The sequence below is a fragment of the Beta vulgaris genome, chromosome 8 (genome assembly GCF_026745355.1).
Source record: "Beta vulgaris subsp. vulgaris cultivar EL10 chromosome 8, EL10.2, whole genome shotgun sequence".
NCBI lineage: Eukaryota > Viridiplantae > Streptophyta > Magnoliopsida > Caryophyllales > Amaranthaceae > Beta > Beta vulgaris.
In genome coordinates this window covers 33,329,723-33,334,982 of record NC_079209.1, presented here as the reverse complement: position 1 = coordinate 33,334,982, position 5,260 = coordinate 33,329,723, and the positions used below count along the sequence as shown (strand labels likewise).

Here is a 5,260-nt window from a genome sequence, read left to right as displayed (position 1 = left end):
TGGTTGTTTTTTTTTTTTTTTTGTGTAGGTTTTGTGTTGGGTCGCGATGGGGGTAGGGGAGATCGAAAACCCACGGGTGCGGGGTATATCCCGCGGGCGAACATGAGGGGTGGGCTGTTAGGGGTGTTGGGGTCTGCGGGCGCGTGTTACCCCGCGGGCTGGAGGAAAAAGGGTGATAGTGGAGCCAAATTCCCGCGGGCGCATGTTGGAGCTTATGCTTTCACCTATAGTCAAAAATTATACACCAAAACCACTAAACAACACTTGTTAGCATGGTTAGTCTAATAAAAAATGAAGCTTGAATTCAAGTGAATTCAAAAACTAAAAGAAACTACGAAAAGAAACTAACTAAACTAAAAAAAAAGAAACGAATTCAAGTGAATTCAAAAACACAAAAATAAAAATAAATTGAATTCAAGTAAATTCAATATGCAAATATTTTTGTTTCTTTTTTTTGTTTAGAGAAATGAAGAGTAAAAGGAAAAAAAAGAGTTAGAGATTCGGGTTGCCTCCCGAATAGCGCTGGTTTATGCAGGTCTCGCACGACCGTTTACCTCTACATTACACACAGATCGATCGAACCTCTTTACCTGTTGGCATCCATCAAGGTCGAATTCTTCACTTTCGAGCATCTTCTCAATAGCAGCTACCTCATTGCTCCATATACTGCCATCACCTGTGGAAGACTCAAGAAAAAGTACCGCCTCCAAGGGGCTCTATAGAGAGCTTGGGGCATGTTATCATGGCAAATTACATCAACCACATCAATACTCCAACACTTTTCCTCTAGCATAGGACTTTTCAAAGCAGTGCTTAGATTAAAAGTGACCTCATCATCTCCATTTTTCACGTCAATGACGGCACCTGCAGTGTGAAGGAATGGCCTACCCAAAATGATTGGAATTTGCCTATCTTCCTCCATATCAAGTACAACAAAGTCCAGGGAATAAAAAATTTACCTACTCTAACAGGTACATCCTCTAAAATACCTAGGGGTATTTAACAGAACGGTCAGCCATTTGTAGAGTAATATTGGTAACTTTCAAACTTCCCATTTCAATTTTGAGGAAACAGACAATGGCATAACACTCACACTAGCCCCCAAATCACATAAAGCTTTATCAATGAACAAACTACCAATGTGACAAGGTATAGAGAAACTACCAGGGTCTTTTAATTTTGGTGGAGATTTATTTTGTAAAATGGCACTACATTCTTCAGTAAAAGCAACTGTCTCCACCTCGTTAAAAGCCCTTTTCCTAGTCAAGATATCTTTCATAAATTTAGCATAAGCAGGCACTTGAGTAATTAATTCCGTGAAAGGAACTGTTACCTGAAGATTCTTGACGACTTCCAAAAACTTACCAAATTGCTTGTCCAGCTTACTCTTAGGTGACGATTGGGGAAAGGAAGTTTGATAGGAGGAATCTCAATAGCAGGCTTTTTGGCTTCATTGGTCTTTCATGTTCAGTGGCTTGCTGAGAGTTCTCCTTGTCATTTTTAGCTTCAGCTGGGACCTGTTCCTTATCATTTTCACACTCAAAGTATCATCAATAGGCATGGGTGGTCCATTGTAGTGAGAACCACTTCGGAGAGTGATGGCATTTGCCGAATCTGTAGGCTGAACAGGTTGTGCTGGAAGAGCACCTTGTTGTCGAGTAGAGTTCGAAGTAGCCAATTGTGCCAACTGATTCTCCAACATCTTATTGTGAGCAAGAATGGACTCAATTTGTGCCTTGTCAGCTTGTCGATCCTTTTGCATTTGTAGCATCATGTTTCTCATCTCCAACCATCATTGGATCGGCAGGAGGTGCTTGTTGAGATGGATTGAAAGGTGGTCTAGAGAAACCAGGAGGGTGTTGGGAAGGTGGTTGGTAGTACCTCTGGTTCAATTGTTGTGCTTGTGGTTGTGGTAGGAGGATTAGGACATTAGTGCTCTTGTAAGACAAGTTAGGATGATTTCTCAACCTGGATTGTATGTGTTGGAGTATGGGTTGTTCGGCTGATATGTTTGAAAAGCATTAACTTGTTCGAGGAACTCCGACACTCTTGTGCCCAATGTCCAATGTCCACAATTATCACACAAATCACGGATGTAGTACCCAAAGCAGCAACACTTGCAGGAGAGGAGAGTTGCATATTGTCAAGTTATTGCTGATTGCATTCATCTGTGCAGCTAATGGATATAGAATCTATCTCATGCTTTCCACCCTTGTTAGCTAGTCCTCGAGGATTACCATATTGAGAGTTGTGGATAGCCACCTCGATCAAATCATGGCAGCATCAATTTCAGTTTCATGAATCTCCCATTTGCTGCAGAGTCAAGGATAAGTCTCGAGTTGTTCCCCAAACCATTGTAGAATCCTTGAACTAGGAACCATTTTTGTAGACCATGATGGGGACATTCTCTCTGAAGATCTTTAAATCTTTCCCATGCCTCATGTAAAGACTCATCAGTCCCTTGGGTGAAGTTTGTAATCTGACTACGCAACCTAGCAGTCTTCTCTGGAGGGTAGTACTTTCTGTAGAAAGCTAGAGCCAAGGTATTCCAATCAGTGATCCCAAGAGTGGCTCGATTAATCCCATTGTACCACATCTTTGCCTTGTCTCGAAGTGAAAATGGGAAAAGAATCTCCCGAATCTGATCTTGTGTCACTCCCTGCTGCTTAATGGTAGAGCAATATTGGCAGAAATCTTGATAATGAAGATTGGGTCTTCATTAGGTCCACCACCAAATTGTTTTCTTTCGATCATGTTTAGCAATGCAGGTTTGATCTCGAAATTTACAGCTTCGATTTCAGGCATTTGATTGCTTCTGGGAAGTTCAGCCAAAGAGGGTTGGGAAAATCAGTAAGCCTCCGAGCCATCTCTGATTCTGGTGGAGCAAAGAGACAATGCTGGTAGAATCAGAGTCAGAATCCAAAGGATTATCTTCCCTTGGATTATCTCGCAACTGTCTGGAAAAGTTCTTCTGTCTATGAAAGGATCTTTCGATTTCAGGATCAAATTGTAGGCAATCTGAACTCAAACTCCTGCGCATAGAAGAACTAAAGAACAAACAATTAAGAGATTTTGTCCCAAAGAACAAGTGTTCTCTGAGACGAGAGTATATAATCTAGACTCTAAAACAATTAAAGAAAATGGAACAAAACCGTTTCCCCGGCAACGGCGCCAAATTTTGACAGGCTAAAGTCGTATCACCTTATCAAAAGTAATCCTAAGTCCTCTAACAAATAGTAGTCAGGGAAGTAGGGTCGAATCCACAGAGAAACAGTGTTCTTTTCCTAATTGTCAGTCAAATCTAGAGTATAGGAACGAGTGTTTGTGAGTAATTATACTAAACTAAACTATAACTTATCAAGAATTATCAATAATAAAAAGTCTAGGGCATAGGTTCACCAATGATCAATATTTCGGGATGAAACACTAAAATCAACAATTAATAATGCAGTTAAACAGATTGATTCGCTCTCTCAAGTCTAAATCAAGCATAGAACGATATTAACAGGCTCTCGCAATTTATTAACACCAATTCTACCTATTGAAACTAGCCTTAATATCAAGTTTATACCTCTCGGCGCATAACCTAATATTGCAACACTATAACAATCAAATCTGGCCAAATTGGATTGAATAGATATAAAAACATTCAATAGGAATCAACATGCATCAATAAAAATCAATACTTTAATTAAACATCCCTTCCTAATTGATCATGGATCCCCTAAACCCTAGAAATAGACTACTCAATCATAATTGGGAAAACATATTCATAATTAAATAAGCAAACATGAATTAATAATAAAGGATTGAATAGGAATAAGAAGAGAAGAGAATAATACCAATTGTAGAACCAATCTTGCAAAAATCAAAGCTTCTATTGAAAATTCAATGTAATTGGGAAAAAGCAAAACTAGGGTTCTTCAATAATTGAGAGAAAAAAGAGTTCTAATCTTTAATGAATTAATGATGGAAAAACAAGATAGAAAATAAGATAGGAAATAATAATATTCCCTTGAGTCTTTATACCTTTCTATTTCCTAAAACAACTAGAAAAATAGAGTCAATTCGTCAAAAGATAAAGCCTTATTCGACTAGGAAACCCGGAATAATCCGCGGCCGCGGTTTTCGGCTGCAAAACAGCGTCAACTTGCAAAGACCATATCTCCCAAACTAGAAGTCGTATCGGGGCGTGTAATATACCGTTGGAAAGCTCTTCAAGTCTAGTTTCCAACCCCACTGGAATCACTGAATTCCGATCTCTGGATAATAAGTTATGATCAAAAGAGTGCACATGACTCAATTTCCATACTTCTTTTAATACGTTTCCGCTATGTTTGAGTTGCAATCCGACTTGAAGATGCCCTTTGGACTTCTCATTTGACTTAGCTCCTTCCTAGATGCTTCTCATGCTTAAGCTTGTCCAATAATACTCCAATTGTGTTCTCAATACCTGAAAACTATCAAAAACACCGAAAACACACAAAAGAGTAATATCTTCTCAACTTAAGTAACTATATGCAATTATGGACTAATATGCAACTAAATGATCCTAAAATGCAACCTAAATGCATCATGAAATGCCTATATTAATATGACTCATCAAGTTCATACCATCTTCATGCCTGATCCTTGATAGGTGCTCTGCAACTACGTTCTCTGCGCCCTTCGTATCACGAATTTCTATGTCGAACTCTTGGAGCAAGAGAATCCATCGAATGAGCCTAGGCTTAGCTTCCTTCTTAGAGAGAAGGTACTTCAAAGCAGCATGATCAGTGTAGATAATAACTTAGAGCCAATCAGATAAGATCTGAACTTCTCTAAAGCATAGACAATAGCCAAAAGCTCCTATCTGTAGTAGCATAGTTGACTTGAGCCTCGTCCAATGTCTTGCTAGCGTAGTAGATTGCATGCAAGACCTTATCCTTACATTGACCAAGTACTGCTCCAACCGCATAATCACTGGCGTCACACATTATCTCGAAAGGGAGTTCCCAATCGGGAGAGCGGATAATAGGTGCAGTTATTAAAGCTTGCTTGATCCTGTCAAAAGACTCAAGACACTCATCAGTAAAAACAAATGGAGCATCCTTAAGAAAGAGTTGGGTTAGTGGTTTAGCAATTTTCGAAAAATCCTTGATAAAACGACGATAAAATCCCGCATGACCAAGGAAGCTTCGTACCCCTTTAACGTTAGCTGGTGGGGGTAATTGCTCAATCACTTGGACCTTAGCTCGATCAACTTGGATGCCCCTATCAG

The 5,260-nt window shown here is 39.5% G+C and overlaps 1 non-coding gene across 1 annotated transcript; it reads left to right on the top strand.

The window, feature by feature from the left end:
- Positions 1-2,387: 2,387 nt before the first annotated feature.
- Positions 2,388-2,494, top strand: LOC125492983 (small nucleolar RNA R71). Its single transcript, XR_007269368.2, has one exon. It is a non-coding gene; the product is annotated as a small nucleolar RNA R71 (small nucleolar RNA).
- Positions 2,495-5,260: the final 2,766 nt, after the last annotated feature.